The sequence below is a fragment of the Crinia signifera genome, chromosome 3 (assembly GCF_055691185.1).
Source record: "Crinia signifera chromosome 3, ASM5569118v1, whole genome shotgun sequence".
NCBI classification, from domain to species: Eukaryota; Metazoa; Chordata; class Amphibia; order Anura; family Myobatrachidae; genus Crinia; species Crinia signifera.
The window spans coordinates 323,477,672-323,499,143 of NC_139219.1; the positions used below are offsets into that span (position 1 = coordinate 323,477,672).

The window sequence follows — 21,472 nt, forward strand, 5'->3', positions numbered from 1 at the left end:
AGGAGACTCTACCTGGTCATTAGTGAAGGATAAAGCTTTTGAAGTTGCACAACATGGTCAGATATTAAATGGCTTCTTTAGGTCCGTGAACAGCATCGTTTTATGACATGGGCCTGTGCGGATCATATAGTAGATTAATCATTTTCATACGAAGCCGCCTCTACCGATGCTCTCAACATTCGTAATGACTTCAGCTGAACCAGAGAGCGGGGGGGATCTCCAGATAACCTAGGGAGACGTTCTGACATTCGTTTCATGTCATCGCACGCATTTTATTGATTGAAGGCCACTGGATTTTTTCCTTTAACATTTAAACGTATATAAAAACAAATCCATAGGACCAGTGAAATACACAAATATACCAATGTCGATATTTTATACAAATAATTATTTGGCTCCCGGCAGGCATTTGCAAATGATATGGACAATAAAATACAATCTTTGTCTTCCAAAGCTTTTTTTTAATAATTAAACATTAAACATTTTTTTTTTCAGTTTTAAATTATAATCATTTAGTTGATTAACTAACTGATATCATTTCTGCAAGAGACAATTTAGGGGGTTATTTACGTGGAATCGGACAATGATTTGAGGCACATAACGCATTTTGAACCAATCCATCACCTCAGCAAGAAAATAGGAATAGGAATAAAAAATTAAAAAAAGAAATGAAATATTTCCAGTCTTTAGTCATGTCCAACTCCCAGCACTGCCATGTCCACTTGTCCTGGTCAGAGCTGGCGAAAGAAAGAGGAAATATCTTGCTAAAAAAAAAAATTAAGTTGCATCTCAATGTTCTAAGCAAATTTTAAAATCAATGCACCTAGGGGATACAGTAACACAGAACACATCACATAGCCCTCTAAACCATTTGGTTTAATTGTTGAATTTGGTTATAATGGACTTTGATTTTTTGCATGACCGGTTGGAAGTAAAACACGTTAGGGGGACAAAATAGCTGGCAGTGGATATTTTTTATTTGAAATGGAATAATTTTAAATGGAATTAATTAAATATTTATTTATTTTAATTCCTTTACACTTAGTAATGAAAAAAAAAAAAAAAAGTTCACTGATGACAACCGCAAAAACACTCAAATAATAAATGGCGTATACAGGTCAAGGTCTTATAAAGCGAGGCCCTGTAGACAGGGTTACGCGATGCAATCTCACTGTGTTACGGGACACTGAAGAGCGCAATACATGTGTTATATACGCTCATAGGGAGTCAGCATCCTGATTTATATGCGGCTGGGGCACTCAGGCACATTATGTAGCATTTACACTGGCGCGGTAAAAGAAACTACTGTCCATCTCTCTCTCTCTCTCACTATATACACACACATACATATATATATATTATGCAGATATAGCGATATTTAATTGACCATTGATACTGTTCTGCCTTTATATTGGACATCTATCGGGCAATCCCATACAGCGATATAAGTGTTAACTGCTGGAGGAAAGGACATGGCGGAATGATCTGAGAGAAGCCCGTCCTGTTATGTATGCGCTATGTATGTTACTGAACCAGATTCAGTGACCGCCAGCAGTGACACACCGCACACCTCTGCTGTGCATGTAATCACATAATTGCTGTCTATAGGAATGGTGCTGATGTAATGCATCAGCTTCTGTGGGGGCCCCTGGGAGAAACGGCATGCATCCTAGTGTACAGTATGGACTCGGAACACGCGTAGGGCAGGGAATGAAATGTAAGTTCTGCTCGTCCTGCGGATCGGAAACCGCCTGCTACTGCTCCGTGTCTATGTTCATGGCGTTCCGCAATTAGATTGAGGTTTGAGTGACAATTTTCTGCCACAGACGCGTGTCAAGAAAATTGGATTAGACTTTGAAAATGTGCGCGGCGTCATTGCGTCGACCAAAGCGGGTGACGCTCGGAGATGTCTGGACAAGCTACAGGCCTCTCTATCGCGGTTTAAGGTCCGCAATACAAATTAAGACAGGCTGCGATTTATTTTTTTGCTTTATTTTCTACCTGCAAATTCAAATGTGTAAATGAATTAACACACAAAAAAAATAGATGTAAAACCAATGTATATAAGAGCATCATTCCCGGCTTCTAGTGTCAGATTATAAATCCTTCCCCAGCCAGATCTGCTGTAGAAAGGATCATTAGCAGCCCCTGCTATTGTTCTATCTGTACTGTCCTCACACCCTCCTTATGTGCCTGACAGCGTGGACAGACTGCAGTAACACAACCACTGCAAAGGAATCAATGCCGCATCCAAAACACACCCTGCAACTCTACCTCTGCCCCCTTAGCAAGTGTGTGCAGAAAGGCCACAGCAATCTCCCAACGCTTAGCTGGCTATCCACGACAACTAGCGAGAGAGACTCTCCAGAAGGACGCCAGCTCACCGGCTTAACGAGGTCCTCACAACCGTCTTCTAAAAATGACGACATCACGGCTGAAATAAAAAAAAACACAAATGTATTAATACCGGGGGTAATTAAAGAATGCTGACGGTTTTTATACGTTTATTTTGTCCGTGGTTATTTATTTTTTTCGCCAACAGAAAACGGCAGGCGATATATGCGCGTGCATTCGTGAGTACGTGACAATTCCATGTGAAGGTTGACATAAATGTTTATTTATTTGCAGATGGTACACTGACAGGCGATAGGAGTGTTTTTGTGTATTTAAAAAAAAAACTATTATTATTAACCACTGCGACAGCTCCAACTGCATTGAGCCGGTAGCGCACAACCCATGCAGGAGAGAAAAACCATGCTAGCTGCAATATTTCATATATATTTTTAGGAGAATAAAAAACAATTGATTCAATCATCTGAACCCTATCTCACCAACCCAACCCCCCCCCCCCTCTTTATTCTTTTTAAAAGCATCTTCTATTCTTTTTTCGACGGGTAGCGTGGGTGTGGCATGTCACTGACATTCTGCAAGGTTAAAATTAAGAAGTGTCCTTCCCCCACCTCCTTCCACACATCCCTTGTCCTCTTTCTCTGACCCCCCCACCACCACACTCCATGTCCCTAACTCAAATACGGCCATTGATGCAATATTATTCACCCTCCCATCACCTTCCTCCTCATCATTTTGATGACTACAGCCTTGGCATAATAAAACGGAATTGCCTCCTGCACAGAGGAGAAGGGGAGGAACACGGGGGCAGGTGTGACGAGTGACTATCTATGGAGGGTCTCGCTTTATTTACAAGAATTATAATCCTCTTGTTTTCAGTGCATGGAGTCAGCAGATGTGAATATATTAATTTTTTTTTTTGGCTGAATAATCCGTTCAAAAAAAAAAAAAAGAGGGATCAGAAAAGGAGGACAGTGAGAAAAGATTAGGACTGGCTAATGATAAGTGGGAAGGTTTCCCCCCGTCTCTTTTCTCCAGAACAGCTCCTAGCGAAAGGCACTTTTGCACAACGCATAAAGACCTCAGCAGGTTTAAAGGAGAATTTCGATCTCTTTTTTTTTTTTTTTTCCCAGCAATTTCTTTTTATCCTTTTTTATCGTGGTTCTTTTTTCTCTCTCTTTTCTACGTTGTTTCGTATGGTTTTTATGTGTGTGTGTGTGTGTTTATTTATTGATTCCTATTTTTTGTTAGTTGTTTTTGTCGCTTCCCTAACCAAATCCTGGAAATTTGTCGGAACTACCTCGCTGTATTCTGTAGTGGGGAGTGTTTTGGCTCTATGGCGTTAGCTGGAAACGCTGCAGGTGTAGGAGATGCAAGGAAAATAAGGAGGTAGGTGCGGACGAGCTTGTTTGTATTTGAAAGTGGATTGGTCCAACAGCTTCGCTGTTCATCAGGGTTGGTGAGTGGTAGAAGGGTCAGAGCTGCTGGGACTGCTGCCCCCACAACACACAAGGCTGAGGATGAAGACGGCTGGACAGGAGCAAGGGGAGGCTTCGGGCACCGCTGGTGGTGCAGGGTAGGAGGTAGGACTGGGCTGCCACTGAGACTGCGACAATGAAGTGTGAGGTTTGATCAGTGATAGAGAGAACTGCAGAGGAACAAAAGGAGAATTTCTCTCTCTCTCCTGATGATCAGACAAAGGAAGATGAGGAAGGGCTAGGGTTTATAAAGGGGGTCTTCGGAAAGCCAGGTTTGGACTGGATTCTAGGAGAGAGGTAACCTTTTATGCCACAGATGGGATTTGCTTCAGGATTTTTGACGCTCGCCTGGTCTAGTTAGACAACAGGCCCTCTGGACACCATTTTATCCTTTTGTTTTACTGCAAGAGATATAGGTAGGTAGCAGCCGGGTAAACATCTGTGCCTGGAACATGGTGGCTTTGCTGTTGGTGCATTGAGTGTACAGGCTGGGGCTACATGAGATATAAAAAAACCATAGGTTTAGCCGTATTGCAGCGCCAGGGTGATGTGACCAGTGCCGCACTAACATATTGTTTGCCAGGTTCCGGTCGCCGGTGCTTTATGGTCGTTCGGTGACCTTAGATCCTTGCGACCTATCGCTTAAGCCTAATGTTGTGTTTAGGTTTGCTATGCAGAAAAATATCCGCAGCAAAGCTGGTCAAGGGCGGCCATTTTTTTACTGAGTTAAAGATGGAACGTTATTGAACGCTTAGAAGCAGGGGCTGTTATAATGCACATATATTTACCCCTGAGTATAACGTGACCTTTCACATATGAAAGCATTGTGTAAGATAGGAGGTGAGCCAGACTGATTAGTAAAGGGATTTGGAAGGGTAGATGCAATGCAACCAAACAATCTTAGTCTCTTCCCTCCTCCCCTTCTATACCTCCCTCTTACTCTCATCCCCCCCTTTCTCTCCGTCTCTCTCTCTCTCCCTCTCTCCGCTGCTGCATTTTGCATGAGCTATCTAGGTCATTAGCATTTTAGCGTATGCAAGACTTGACAAAGCTGATGAGAAGCCAGATGGGCCCCTCTCCTATGTTTTTGCACCACTTGAGACCTCAGTTAAAGGACTGACTGCAGAGGCAGCGTCGGGATGCTTTATATCCTGCCTGCAGGCCCCTCTCATTCAACCAGATCATTTATTCTGCAAAACAGAATGCAACGCGTGGCCAGCGCCTCTCACAGCACTCCGAGTCAATAGGCTTTTATTCCTCTCTCCCCCCTTTTTATTTTTTTTTCTTGTTTTTTTTTTTTTTAATGATCGTTTCCAACCTACGCTCCATCCTCAGCGATCTGCTTGTCTCTGCCGTTAGCAGTACCAAAGAGCATCTTCTGTGCAATGCGACTGTCATTGTAGAGCATTAGAGCCGCCTCTGATCTGCAGCGAAGGAAGATGCTGGGTGCTGCCGCAGCTGGGCTGGACGGGAGGAAACCAGGAGGAAGACACAGAGATAAGAGGGACCCTTGTCAGAAGGCAGAACAAAGGAAGGCACTGGGACTGCACCGCCTGGTAGGATGGCATTGTCCAGCCAAGGTTGAGGGATCAGGATGGGCTGCGTTGATGCGGAGGAGAGGCGTCTTGTTCTACGCTATCTGCTGTTGTTGTTATTTTCCCTGCAGTCGTCACCACACAGAGGCCCCTTCTCTCCGTGTTCACAGCGGACCTTGATTTAAATGTCCATACAATTAAGGCACGCGGTGAATGCCAAGAGAGGGTCTAATAAGCAGCAAAGCAGTGAACTGGGAGAAATGATGCCTGGGTGCAGAATGGAAGGCTGACATCAAGGCAACGCAACACAACAGCTACGCAGGCTGCCCCGGAGATGTACACGTCCTTCTGCCACCTACGTCTGGTCTACAAGCATTTGCCAGCTTTTACAAACTGCTGACCGACCAGGAATGCATATCAATTTATATATATATATATATATATATATGTGTGTCTGCATAGATCTATCTATCTATATATATATGTATATACACACATGTAAAAGTCCATGTATGGCCGGCACTCCATTTAATTTGAAAGACCTGGGTGTCCTTGTACTATCTGGAGTGCCGCCATCCGTCTACTATATATAGATATCATGTACTGTATGTTTGTTTTAGTACATGCATTAATATTGTTGCATTTATATATAAATATATATATATATATATATATATATATACACATTATTATTTTTTTTAAAGCTATATTGTGTTCTGACATATGTAAATGTTTGTATAATGTTTGTATAATAACTGGTGATCTAGATCTATTTTAGATACATAATGAAAATAATGCATTAAGAAATTTCCTGATATTTCAGTATAAATCTGTATATAAATTGTATATCTAAAATATTTTCTGAATGCCATATATATATATATATATATATATATATATATTTACATATCTATATATCTATCTATATAGATAGCTATACATACATACCGCACACACACGCACATATATATATATATATATATATATGTAGATTTCATACTAACACGCTGCATTGTAGCAAAAACCCTCCCGCACCCCTCTCCCTCAGTAATACAGCTTATTATGTAATGCCTCAATCTCCACATCATGAAATATTTATATTTCTGCCCCCTCTATATTTATCGCAGTAATGTATTTTCCCTGTAAGTCCATAACGCCGTGCTGACTCATTACATACTCCATTTGCCGGAGAGGCCTGTCAGACAGGAGGCTAAAGTGCATCTCGTGCACTTAAAGGGTTAATTAAATAATAATAAATAAAAGAAACCCAAGAAAAGATGCAGAGGAGGATTGGAGGATGTTCCCTGAGGACTTCCACCAGCACTGGGGGAAAAAACGCAGTAAGTAATGGAAGGTTAATAGTCTGTAAATGTCTAATAAACATTACACGCAGGACCTAATGCTTTCTGGAAGTCTCTCCTTGCCACTCTAGATATGGGATGATGAGTATTGCCATGTTGCAGGCCCGCAGGCAGCCTGGGAGGCAACACTCCGCTGGCCCTCATGGACGGTGGACCCGTTGTATACCACTAGTGTCTTGTATGACGTCGGCTCTCTCTAAACCGGGTTTGTAAGTCGATATTTGAAAATAAAATCCATATTTTCATATTGCGCTCTATTGGTGTGAATGAACGTAAGTAAAAAAATGGTTCATCTAACAAGGGCCTTTATCCTAAATAGCAGCCTTCACATACAGACATTATGTAAAGTATATGAGTCACCAACTTACCTATCAGCAAAAGAAGATAGACCCACGAATGAGACTGGCCAGTGGACCAAACACGATAGGCCTCCGGGAACCATTATGTTACTTTTTAGATATATTCGTTCATGGGTTTCCTAAACTTGTCGCTTTTGAAAAGCAAAATATCCATTTGTTTTAATAGTGTTTAATGAGACAGACAGCTTTAGCGTCCAATGAAAAACACTGAAGATGGAGCAGATACTTCAACATGACTTAGGATGTAAGACTCCGTGTGCCCCTTTTTTTTTTTTTACCATCTATTTATCCAAAAAATCTCCCAGGTCCTTCTTTATTAATTTTTTATTTTGTGTGTGTGTGTGTGTATAAACAAATATAAAATATATATACACAGTATATATAAATAAAATATTTTATGTATATATAATATTTTTTATATATAATAAAATATATTTACATTTAAAAATATATTTTTTAATTAATTCATTTTTTACTTTTATTTTAGTGGTGTTTTGTCATTTCAAAGTGACAAAAAGTAGAGGCATAAAAAAAAAATAATCTAAGAATAATAATTAGGAAGCGCCAACTGCAATAACAGAACACACATAAAATCATGATTTATTTATTATCAGTTTTTTATATCGCGCAAACATATTCTACAAAAAGTCAAATAATGAAGAAGACAAGTATCAACACTATGTCACCGATTAGGGCTCCAAGAGCCGACCCAAACAACTTTTTTTAATTGACATAAACTTTTTTCAATTTATTTTTAAAGACATTTGTAGCTCAAAAGGAGATGTCATCAATTATTGCACTCTTTAAAGATATATAGCATAATATTTAGGTTAAAAAATAATAATAAAAATGTAGACCTTTATTAAGTTCCTATACTTTCCATGACACCAGTTTTTATAACTTTTTTCTTTTATAAAACACGAACACGCGTACTGTTTTTGTTTTTAACCCCACAAAACAGTTGTCGCTGCTGTTACATATGGCTGTTAAGCAGTCGGTAAGCTTAGAGCAATTTAGGTTAATGTTACGTAATCCAAAAAGGCACCAAAAGAAGATTATTGGATGTCTGCCTACATCTCGCAAGGAGCTTTTAGACAGGGATATTATCAGCTAATGAAGGACACACATAGCAGAGCTGACAAGCATATACCAGATTTCCTCATTAATGGCCTGACAAGCCTATATACAGCATATTTATTATTTAAAATAAATAATCTATTAAACATTAGAAAGCTGGATATTTCTATGTTAGATTTCAAGGGTGACATTTTATTTATAGAATTTTTTATTTTTTTTGGCCATATCATCAAATAAACTCCCATACGACACGACTCAATATTGAATTTAATACAGATAGGTCTATCTAGAGGCAGGACATTTCGATGACACTGAAAGTAGGTGTTTGGGTTATAGGTAAAACACAAAATGTCAGCCAACCAACGGCAAAATATTAAATTATTTGTATTTTTTTTCCATATTAAATATTCATTTAAATTTTTTTTATTTAATGACCTAAATAAATGAAAAAAAAAAGATCCCTATGAAAGATGAAATTCTGCTTATAATTAAATGTCTGCTCTTTGCCTTTCACAATTGTAGAAGTAACGTGTAACACAAGTAATTATTACTGCATGGGACTTGTGTATTCCGCTGGGATTTTCCTCTTCTCGCTCCCTCGAATGATGCCCCAGGGCAATTTCTTGGTGAAATCGGAATTAATGTTTCTGCATTTTTAATCCCCTCTCTTTTTTGATTTCCCCCGGTCATGTTGAAAGTGGGCATTCTCCGTATGAAAGGGTTAAACGTGATTAATCCAATAAGACTCAGCCATTAGTGGGACATTTTTACCCCCCCCCCGCCAAACCCATAAACTGCTCCCAATTCTCCAGGCTGAGTGCATCCTCATTACACTCACAAGTGCATAACAGGGGAGGGCCCTGGGCTACATCTACACACGGCACATCAGGTCGTTGGATGTATAGGTATTCTGAGGAGAGTCTCTCACAGCGTAACTGCAGGACAAATCATTCCGTGGCCTCATTATGCCGTTCTGCAGGCCCCCGTCGGCAACAGAAGGGCTGTACTGTAGCTAGAATGATAAAGCGGACACGATATACACCCCCCCCCCCATAAAAATAAAATAAAAAATCCTCCCGCAGTGTTTACAGCACAAGAATATAGGCGACGGCTGAACTGTGGCGCAGCCCCAGCTAAGAGCTGTGAGGTATCTAGGGCTGCGTATAGGCCGCCCTGATTTGTGCAATGCAGCGCTGTTAAGTCCAGATAGATGCTATGTGAGCAGCTCAGCGTAAGCATCTTTTCTTCATGTCCTTTCTAGGACATGGCCCGGCCTGAAATAAGCCGGAGGGTATGAAAATGCTGGCGGAATGTCTCCGGGTGCCTATGGCCAATGTACAGTATGCACGACAAGCAGACACATAACTGATCGGTATGCTTAGTATTAATTGCACACATCTCATTTTACTACGCCGCTTTCTCTGGTGACTCGGACATATATTAACCATAGATGAGTAAACGCAGGTTAGTTATAGTATAGTCTTCAGCACTGTTGCTGCTTTCTGTTTATCCACATGTACGTCTGTATACATATGGCATGAGCTCGTTATATTTCTAAATTTGTATGAAATGAAGTAGTCCACTCAAACCAGAACTCCTCATTACTAATCATGTGTATAGTCACTGGCCTAAATGATCTGACTGATTCCATGTGATTTGATAGGCTTCAGTGTCACTGCTTCAGCCATTTTGTGCTTCTGTTTACGTTGCTGGCACACGGGGAAATGGTAGGCCACAAAATGGCTGCAGTCTCCCTCTGCAAGCAGCAAGCCATGTTTCTTAAGGTCCACTGTGGACACGAATATAACGAAGCAACATAGTAAGCCATATTTAATCAGGCAGCAGAAATTCTTAATGGAAACATGTTAAATTCTGTCACTAAGTGCATAAATGAGGTAAATTTGCTGGTCATCTTCAACGGTTGTTATGCTGGGAAAAGCGGTGTCAGTGCCGTTAGTTGTGCTGATTCCGCTTCCCCCCTATGTATGAAGCGAGATCCCATGCAGGCGCATTGGAGCCATCATGGTGTTAGGGGGAGAGCTGGGGGTGGATACACACAGCGCATCAGCGCTAGGCTGGGATAAGGTGTATAGGGGGCTGTCTGGGTTATTGGAGGGGGTACTGGATCCGATGTGGAACTAGCGCCAGTGCATTGCACCGAGGCCCGCCACAATGAAGGTAGTGGTATCTGCTAAGTGGCACCAACAAAAATCTGGTGGCGCCCTGCATGGGTGCTAGGCAATTTATTTCTGTTTATTTGTAACGACAAAGACTAAAGGAACATTTAGTTCTATAAACCCAGACAGGCTGGGCCATCAACATTATATGAGCCCCCGAACACTGCGCCACTGACCACTCTACTGCGCTAAACACGGCAGGCCGTCGCATCGTACATTAAAGTGTAGCAGTAGTATAATGTGTGTAGTCATGACAGTGACTCTGAGATGTACTGTATACTCTTAATCAAAACATATGGCTCACAACGTGCTCTTCGTGATAAATCACTGTGTGGGAGTTTGGCAGATTGAAAATATCAGCTTCAAATATGAACCAATCATTCCCGTCTGCCCCAACCTGCAAATCTAAGCTACGAAACCAGGGACAGCAAAATATATCACAGCTGGTCTTACTATTATGTCACAATAAGAATTATCTTATGTATTATTATTATCGTTTATTTATATATCACAAAATATTGGCCTTGATTCAGGTTGGTTCAGCAAGCTACAAACATCGCAGCTTACCGCACACTGGAGCCGCCGCCCAAGCTGTTCGTTGACAGGGGGTTAAAGTGAAGGGGAACAGGGTGGAACTGAGTTCCACCACCTGTAATGGTGAGGTGGAAACATTGTAACCTCCACATTGGCCCTGAACAGTAATTCTCACAGAAAAGCTGGAGGGGGGGGGGGATTCCAAAAGCCCTACCACTGGCCCTAATGGGGGTAGGGGAGGGGGTTTAATTAGGTGGCATAGAGAAATGAGTTCCCCCACTTCTGCATGACCACTTTAGGCCCTGTATATATATAATATATGTTTGATCATATTGGACATAGGGAAAAAGTCCGTGGACCCGCCATAAACCCACAATTAGGGGGGTATTCAATCCCGGCCGCTATTTCCACCTGCCGTTTCTGACAGCATTGAAGGCAGATTCCGACAAAACAGATCCGACTTTCCAGATCACACACAGGGATCGGATGGAGCCGGAAGGAGAGAGTTCTGGATTTGAACCAGGGGAATCAGGTAAGTAGGGTAGTAGACATTATGATGGAGTATCTGGATGCCGAAGTCGGTTCTGAACGATGTTGACCATCAATGGTGTACAGAGACACAGAGGAGTGCTGCAGGTAAGTATGGAGCCCAAGCAGGCACGGGAGAGCTCCACCGATGATGACTGTAACCGATGTTAATACAATGCTGATAATATTGATGTTGAAACTCTAAGAAGCCAATACAGGTAGTAAATAGACTTGGCTGGAACCAAGGTAATTCCCATTCAGGACACTGGAGGGAGTCAGGCTGTGCAGCAGGATGGAGATTCTGCACTGAGATAAACAGCAGGAGCACAGGAGAGTCCAAGGACACAGCGACTCTGTGGACATCATTTCACTGACGACTGGCCAGGTCTTTTCCCAGCATACTTATACTGAGGGAGCGCAGGTGAGGGAGGGGGACATGCAATGGGACACGACTGCAAATTGAAACTGAAAAACTTTCTCATTGTGGGTAATATGGAACTAGATAAAGTTTTAATACCCAAAATCTCAATGATTAACACAAATTGGGTATGGATCTTTGGATAGACAGCAACTAGGTCGACAAGCATTGGGTCGACACCACTAGATCGACATGCATGAAGGTCGACATGCAGGAAGGTCAACGTAACTGAAGGTCGATACGGGTTAGGTCGACAGGGTCTTTAGGTCGACAAGCATTAGGTTGACATGGGGAAGATTGACAGTCAAAATGTCGACATGGGGTTTCTCACTTTTTTGTCCCGAATGTCGACATGGACACTGAAACGTAGCACCGCGTCCCCTCGCATGGCGAGCCTATTTTATTCTCCCGGCATGAAATACCGCCCGTCGGTACATGTCGGCTAAAAAAAAAAAGGTGAAAAACTCCATGTTGTCCTTTTTACTGTCCACCATCCCCATGTCGACCTAATGACCCTGTCAACCTAACCCATGTCGACCTTCATTCATGTCAACCTTCCTGCATGTCGACCTAGTGGTGTCGACTATAAATATAGCACAAGGTCAAACACTTAATGTATCTGTAATGCCCCCCCCCCCCCCCCCACACCACAGCCACGGCTCCCCCCCCCCCCCACGGTATAAAATGCTGATTTTGCAGGAGGGGGAGGGGCTAAAATGCTGCAAATCGCATCATTTCAGCCTCTCCCCCCCCATCCACAGACCCGCGATTTAATGCGGCTGCTTCTCGTGGGGGCGGGGCTATGTGACGTCAGCATCACCCCGCCCCCGAAACTTCACCTTGTCCCGCCCCCATTCACTCCTCGCATGCGCACAGCGTCTATTCTTGGCAGGCTGGGGGGACTCCCAACTGCCCCCCCCACCGCGGGACAATGGCGACCCCGGGCAGGACGCGGGAACGTCCCCGAATATTGGGACGTTCCCGCGGTAAGCAGGACAGTTGGGAGGTATGGATGGTTGATGTAGAAAGTTGGGTTGAAGATAATTATTTTCCACTCGCAGTAACGGCTGCTGGAGTCGGAGATATGGGTATTGGATCGGAACCGATACTGTAGATATCGGACTGGAACTGAAGAAACAATTGTCGGACTGTAACTGATAAGTAGATATCGGTTGGAGACAAATGTGATGGTTCTCAGGCTGGGACAGAAGATGCAGACATCGGCCTGGAACCAATCAAGCAGCTATCAAACTGTACAGTCAAGGCAGATATTGAAATGGAATCGATGATGCAGATATCAGTCTTGAATTAATGATACAGATATTCAGCTGGAACCCAGATATCGATCAGCCACTGCCCCACCAGAGAGAAAGTCCGCCCTATGTAAGTGTGCAAAAGGTATTGCGTGTCTGTGATCAGCTCACGCAAATCTTTTTCCCAGTGTGCGCAGTCTGTGCGCAACCAGTGCGATAGAAACAGGCTGATCGGGGCTGGCGCTGACATCACACACACCCTTTCTGAAAATGCTTGGGCACGCCTGCGTTATTTCTGACACGCGCAGAAAACGCTGGGTGCCACAAATGCCGGCTTCCTGTCAATCAACTTGGGAACGGCTTGCAAAGAAAAAAACATGCTGGATTTTATCGCTGGATTCGATAATCGGCAGGGCTGCGTTTTCACAACCCTGCCTTCTGATCAGAATCGGGCCCACGGTCATAATGTCCACATAGCCATCACGCCAATTGTGCATACGTCAACAGCCGATGTGTCGACATATCGTTAGCACGGTATTTTAAGCCCTAACTGCATCCTGGCCCTAGCCCACATACACAGTTGACATTGTTAATGTCGAGATTTTCCCTGAAGAAAGTCGTCATTCTCAATGTCAGCATAACTAAATACCACTTATCCCCGTTACGTCTGAGGTTCAGTAGCGGTCCTTTAAGGATTGGACACTGGAAGGACCGACAAGATAATGGGTGTAGATTCGGGTGGAGGGGTGCACTGTATTGAGACCAGTAACTCAGGGGTATTGAAGTGACATGGCTACAAACACATCTAGGCTATGTGGCTTCACCTGACCGCTTACAGGTGTTAATGCAAAACCCCTACAACACGCGTGTCTAAGACACAAGCCCTTATTCTGGTTCACTCGCAAAGTCAAATTCCTTCTCAAAAGGACAGAACCATGTGCACTGCAGATGTAACTTGTGCAGAGAGAATTAGATTTGGGTGAGTTATTTAGTTTCTGTGCAGGGTACATACTGACTGATTTATTTTTACACTGCAATAAAGATCTCAATTTGAAGTAAAACCCCACCCAAATCTAATTCTGTCTGCACGTGTTACATCTGCCACCCCTGCAGTGCAGCATGGTTTTGTCCATTTGCGAAGGAATTTGCCTTTGCGAGAGAACCAGAATAAAGTCCCTATAGTCTCTCGTATCTCCTTGGCATCAGTAGGGGAGCCAATGATTCCACATGCCATGAACACGCAGCATTCTCCACACGGAGTGAGAGAAACAGATGCACTTTCATTGGTGAATGGTCACATTTGGCCAATCTTCCGACATTTTCCTGGCCCAGACGAAGCTGCTGCCATTTATTCTGTTGGACGATGTTTCTCCAGCGTCCCATTTTGCCTGCCTCCAGCTGGTGAGAGGAAATTCTTGCAGAGCGTTGCAGGATCTGAGCTGTGGCTGACTTTCCCGCTAGGCTGTGCTGCTGACGGGTGCCTAGCCAGCACTTAAATGCCAGCACACCAGCAATTACACAGGGCCTACTAATGCATGCTCTCTGCAAACAGACGGCTCCTTATATGGGTTCGCACTCTGCAATGACATCACCAGCGCGGCCCGGGAAGCTTTGCAGCGCAGCTAGGAGACAAGGCAGAGAGGCAGATTCTCACTGATGCTGATGACTTCATTGTGTCAGCGCTGACACTGTTGGGATCAGCATTTTAAGTGTAAAGGAGATGGGGAAATGAAATGACAACAGGCAGCAGTCATTGTGCCACGGGCTGTGTTCTGTGCGGGGGAGCTTACAGTTCTCTGATCGGCAATATGTATGTGACCCTTGTTATGTAGCGTAGGACCACCTGAGCACTGAGGCCTTGACGCGTGAGGGGCTTATCATGTATGTAACGGGGTCATCATCATGAAGCAGGCTGGCCGATTGCAGGCCGATTGCTGGGGGAATTTGGGTCTCATTTTTTACGACCTTGTCTTTGCATAATGTGATTGGATTTGTTAATAGGCAGTAGTACAGAACATGCCATCCATCTATAAGGTACACAATATACATTGTTATCACCAAGGCAACCGACTACCACGGAGGTGGACTACATAGGAAATGCAAAGATACGTTTTTTACTCTCCTGCTTTGAATCAGCCAATCAGGTGTTCCGGCCCTTCCATTGTAAAGCTCACTGCCTGATTGCTCATTGTCCTTCCTCAGTAATAGGCATGCTATGTCTTGATATCTGCAATGTAATAATACCATACCTCCCAACTGTCCTGATTACAGCGTGACAGTCCCGCTAATGGGGAGCGCAGCGAGCCCACAAGGGGGGCTATCCACGTCCCCCCCTTGTCGGAATTTCGGCGGTCGGAATTCCAGCGTCTGGATTTTGACCGCCCGGGATTCCATACCGGATCCAGTGACTGAGCTAGTGATAAGTACAGGGAAGAAAAGTGTTTTTATGTGCATGGTGGTGGGGTAATTGTGTGGCTCAAAGGGTAACAGTAATTAGCTGCTACAAGGTGTACACAGCACTACATATAGCACAAGTACAGCAAACAGTATATAACAATGCACAACAGTAAGCAAACACAAAGCATAAATACAAAGACTGTAATAAATTTACCAGCAAGGAGAGACAGCGTGATTACAGTACTGCACATGCATGGAGAGCGCTAGTCTGTACGGATCGATCCATTGGTCGATAGACCAAACCAACTGTGAATTTAGCGTCTTACGGGTGGTGACTGGGCGGAGCGTACAGTCTTGTGAGGGTTGTCACAGGGGTAAGGACAGTAGATGTCCACATGCAGGCACACGAATATTCAGTAGACATGACCGGATGCTCTCATTAGCATAAGGAAGTAAGGTGGCTGCCGTACAGAGAGGTGGCTGCTGATGCGTCCCCCTCACAAATCAGCCCCACAGGCTTTTATGGGCTGCATCAGTTGCAGCCTATATATGACAGCTAGGGCTGCATGGTGAGGTAGGGAGTGACTTCCTACATGACACCAGCTCTCTACCTATCGCAGCCCGGACTGGCAGTCCCGGAGGGAGGGAACACTAGGACTGCCTCACTGTGGGTGACTGGCAGGTAGGACTTCCAATAGGAAGCCCCAGCCAGTCACAGTGAAGCTAGTGCAGACTGACTGATTGCATCTGGCTTCACTAAAGGCACTATGCCATTTGGGCCCGACTTCACCCGAGTCCGGCGGATCAGGCCGAAAAAACCCAGGTAAAATCGGACCAAAAAGCATGTGTCTGATGTCCGATCTAATGAGCGGTCCCATGCGCACTGTATTGGACAGAGATCATACATGCTGCACATAAGGTTGCTGGGCTGGTCCCCCTCCCCGCGGCATGGAGCAGAGATCGCACGCAATACATCACATGCAGAATGGCCGCATGCGAAGTATCGATCATGCCACCCGGGACCCTACAAAGGGAGTTGAATGCGACTTCTCCCCTAGAAAAAGTCGCATAGTGTATGGGGGCCTTAAGGCTGAACAAGGTGGCGGATTTTACTTGGGGGGGGGGGGGGGGGGGGGCTGCAGCCCAAAGGAATAAAACGCCACTGCTCCTAACCTCAGCCAATGAGAATGTTTTTATTTTTTTTATAGAAGGAGGGTCAATTGTGCCACATACTGGGGTATTCTATTATACACCAAGGCTATTTCTGTGGTTATGTTTTCACCCCTTGATGCCGTTATACATAGGGCGGTTCATAACTGTCTATAACTGTTGATAACGGTGTTGAAACATACTGTATCTGAGTGGGAGCTGCCATGTACTGCATGCTGATCAGGTCTAGTTATCTGTGAACAAGCAGTGAACCGGTTACCTCAGCATATCAGGTAAGTCCTGGTACTCACGGTGGTATAGGTACCGGAGCTTAGTGTGGGAAGCTGGAATCTGCAGTGAATCCGTATCATCTGAGATCACTTAGAGCAGGGGTCTTCAACCTTTAAGACAGTGTGGGCCACATTAAAAAATTCAACGAAGCCCGAGGGCCACTAAGCTCTACTGTGGTATTTAGCACAGCTCTTAATAGATAGCCAGCATAGCCCCCACATAGATAGTTGGCACAGCTGCCCATACACATAAACCCTGCCCCCAATATATAGTCTGCACCAGGGCTATTTCTAAACAATTAGGGCCCCAATGCGAACAGAATAAAAATGCAGCCCTCCATACATATTTTGGTATTTAAGAAATTGCGCGCGCCGCAGGCACGCTCCCAAAAAAGGGTGTGGCCTAATTATAAGGGGCGTGGTCTAATGCTAAGATTGTGAACTAGCAGGAAAAAAATTACCTGACATCTCACTTTTGCAACCTGCATGACCAGACATTGGTTACCGCAGGAATGGTTGTTGTCCTTCCACGCTTAAGTTGGCTGTCTAAAGGCCGCACAGTGACATATAAACATGAAGGCCCATTACACCATGATGCCCATAACACATTATGCCACACACCATGATACCCATACCCAATACTCCTGCTTATGCATATGATGCCCCCAGCATTGCCTCTCACAAAATGCCATCAGTAGTGTCCCTCATAAAATGCCACCAGTAGTGTCCCTCATAAAATGCCACCAGTAGTGTCCCTCATAAAATGCCACCAGTAGTGTCCCTCACAAAATGCCCTAGTATTTCCCTCCATAGTCAGCACTGCATTGAGCAGCATGCCAGCCCTCCCTTAGTCAGCACCACATTGCACTGCCAGCCCCCCTTCCCCATAGTCAGCACCCTCCCCATACACAGGGCCACATTGCACTGCCAGCCCCCCTCCCCCATAGTCAGCAACCTACCCATACACAGGGCCACATTGCACTGCCAGCCCCCTCCCCCATAGTCAGCACCCTCCCTTTATACAGGGCCACATTGCACTGCCAGCCCCCCTCCCCCATGGTCAGCACCCTCCCCATACACAGGGCCACATTGCACTGCCAGCCCCCCCTCCCCCCTAGTCAGCACCACGGTAGCTAGCCGGCATCACCCTCTCCTGAGACACTTGCCTTAGTGTGCCTTACAGAGGTCTCCTTCGGAGGGCTGCTGCTGCTGCTGGCGGCGTCGGCTGTCTTAACAGCCAAGGAGCAGGCAGGGACAGGTGCACGGCTGCCGGAGGTTGTCACGCTCACTCCAGTCTCCCGGCTGTCTGAAAGGACATGGGCGGGACGGGTGCGCGGCGTCAGGAAGTACACAATGCACATGTTCGCCCACAGTCCCGCCCGCCCACCCGCCCCAGCCAGCACAACCACCTCCGCCGCATCCCACTGCTAATGGGACAGCGTGCGGAAGTATTTTAAGGGGACAGCGCTCTAAAGGATTTTTATTTTTTTTAATCAGCACGGCATTTAATAAAAAAAACCGCAATTCACTGGCGGGCCACCTAAAACTACTCGGCGGGCCACTCGTGGCCCACGGGCCATGGGTTGAAGACCCCTGACTTAGAGGGTCTCCAGGCGAGACTAGGTAGCCACAATCAGATTGTGCTCCAGCCGCCATCAATATGGCTCATTGACTACTGGCCCATTACTAATGGGCTGGGTCATAGATGTTCCTCTGATGAACCGATGGCCAGGAATATGTGTACATAGGAGCCAGTCGGTTAAGAAGATGCTTAATAGAGAAAAGTTTTTCATTGTAGACATCGCTGTATGGAAGTACAATATTTCAGTGGCAGAATTATATACACCTGCCAACCTCCCGCTTCTGCCAGCCTGGAGATATGGGGGGCAGCTATAGAAGAAGAGGTGGGTGTAAATGTTTCATGTACGTCACCCCTGCACTGCATTTGTGGAGGTAATCATGGTGAAATGGGCGAAATTATGTCACCAGGGCTGGCAACAGAAATCTCCTCCTCACTTTTACCTCTGTGGCCCCTCCTCCCCCTAACCCCCTGCCCCCAGTTCCGATGTTTAGAGGTCGGCCCGACAACGTACCGCCTCTGTGAATTACACACTTGCCGGGCTGTTCCTGGAGGGCCGGGTCAGCTCTGGACCATGGGAACGACCAGCGTTCTATGATCGTTCCCCTGGCGTTCAGCCTGAACATGAAAGCAGCGCTACATAGAGCTGATCATTTTTACTAACCTACCGGGCCGGGGTGATGCCTGTTGGGGGCACGCAGCTGACATCTTCGGCGTTGTGTTCAGATATAATAGTAAGTTTGCGAAGGGAGGAGAAATGATTTGATAGGTGGCGACCGTGGAATGATTTCTCCGCAGGCATGCGGGGGGGGGGGGGGGGTTGGTTGGGGGGGCGGGTTCTCATACATATCGCCTCATATGGTACTGAGGGGATTTGGGTGGCCATTCAGCTGGGCGGCGTCTAAAGTGCTCGGTAAGCTGCAATGTCCGCAGCTTACCAAGCAAACCTGAATCAGGGCCATTATGCCATACTGCAATGCCCACACATTATGCCATACTGCAATGCCCAGACATTATGCCATACTGCAATGCCCAGACATTATGCCATACTGCAATGCCCAGACATTATGCCATACTGCAATGCCCAGACATTATGCCATACTGCAATGCCCACACATTATGCCATACTGCAATGCCCACACATTATGCCATACTGCAATGCACACACATTATGCCAAACTGCAATGCCCACACATTATGCCATACTGCAATGCCCAGACATTATGCCATACTGCAATGCCCACACATTATGCCATACTGCAATGTCCAGACATTATGCCATACTGCAATGCCCACACATTATGCCATACTGCAATGCCCACACATTATGCCATACTGTAATGCCCAGACATTATGCCATACTGCAATGCCCACACATTATGCCACACTGCAATGCCCAGACAATATGCCATACTGCAATGCCCAGACAATATGCCATACTGCAATGCACACACATTATGCCAAACTGCAATGCCCACACATTATGCCATACTGCAATGCCCAGACATTATGCCATACTGCAATGCCCAGACATTATGCCATACTGCAATGCCCACACATTATGCCATACTGCAATGGCCACACATTATGCCATACTGCAATGCCCACACATTATATCCCCTCCCCCCACACTGTAGAAGCCTACATCATGTTATATGCTAGTGCCCCCACATCATGGCCCAGGGTACTCACAGCAGGAAACTGTCAGCAACTGGCAGATCATCAGTCCCAGGCTCCCAGCCTCAGTCTGCCCTCCCATGAGGCTGCTGCTGCTGAATTCTACGTGAGTCAGGAACATGTGATGGGCTCCTCCAATCAGAGCTCAGCACATTCTTCACAGCCTCATGGGATGGGAGTAATTACCCAGTAGTGCATTGCTCTAGCCAGAGCCTGCTGCTGAACTGGGACTCGAAGTCTCTGGGCTCCTCTGAACCTTGTGGCCCGGGATGGCAGCCCCCCCCCCCCCCTTTGTTCCCCCAACATACAGTGTGACAGGCAGGTAGGAACAACTCATGCACCCCTGCAAAAGGGCTAAACAGAACTGAGGGGCGGGGCTACATATAAATGAGGGCGGGGCTATACATAACTGAGGGGCGGAGCTGCATTGAAATGTGGGCAGGCAACACATAAATGAGGGGAGGAGCTAGCCAGAAGCGTGGGGCGGAGCTACATGACCAGAACTGTCTCTGTTACTGCAGAGGGGCCCTTATTCTGAATCGTGCGGCCGGAGCCGCACACGGTGCTCCGGCCGCACAAACCAATCCCCGCCCACACTACAGATCGCCACGGCCGTCCGTACACGGACGGCTGGCGATCCGCATGAAAATGGTGGGGCGTACGCCTCCACCATGGTGGGAGCTGCCCCCTGCATTCGATGGTCGTCGACCATCGAAGGCAGGGCCGCACGCCCCAGCAGCTCCCGCAAGCTGAGACCACACGGACAATCGTCCGTGTGATAGCTTGTATGGGGCCGGAGAACTGACATCCGGCGACGTCAGCTTTCCGCCCCCATCACTGGCGTCATACCCTCATTACCATGCATACGCCCCGCGTTTGCATGGGAACGCCCATGAAACGCGGGGCGTATGCATAGGGAAATGAGGGTATGAAGCCCCTCACGCCCCTATACGCCCCCTTTGCGGCGGACGAAATACGTCTGCGGCGAATTCGGCTGCACATGCGCAGATTGACCTCTGCGCATGTGCAGACTGAAAACATCGGCGGTACGGCCGCACGCGGCCCGTACCGCACGATTCAGAATAAGGGCCAGGGAGAGGATGAGCTGCTATACTGCAGTGGTGTCAAATTCATGGCTCTCCAACTGTTGTGGAACTACTGATCTCAGCATGCCCTGCCACAGATTTTATATAATGGATTGCTAAAACTGTGGCAGGGTCTGCTGGTATGTGTAGTTTCACAAAAGCTGGAGGGCCATGAGTTTGACACCAGTGTGTTACAGATACAGATCGGGATGCGCATCCGCAGCCC

The 21,472-nt window shown here is 45.9% G+C and overlaps 2 long non-coding RNA genes across 2 annotated transcripts in view; one reads left to right on the forward strand and one right to left on the reverse strand.

The window, feature by feature from the left end:
• Positions 1-462: 462 nt before the first annotated feature.
• Positions 463-20,423, reverse strand: LOC146064860 (uncharacterized). The gene is made up of 3 exons (XR_014471863.1): positions 20,177-20,423; positions 2,275-2,434; positions 463-737 (listed from the first exon to the last, which is right to left on the reverse strand). It is a non-coding gene; the product is annotated as an uncharacterized LOC146064860 (long non-coding RNA).
• LOC146064861 (uncharacterized) overlaps positions 20,351-21,472 on the forward strand; it is a 34,713-nt gene continuing 33,591 nt past the window's right edge. Inside the window, exon 1 of the long non-coding RNA XR_014471864.1 lies at positions 20,351-20,483. This is a non-coding gene — a long non-coding RNA (uncharacterized LOC146064861). The remainder of the gene's footprint in view (positions 20,484-21,472) is intronic.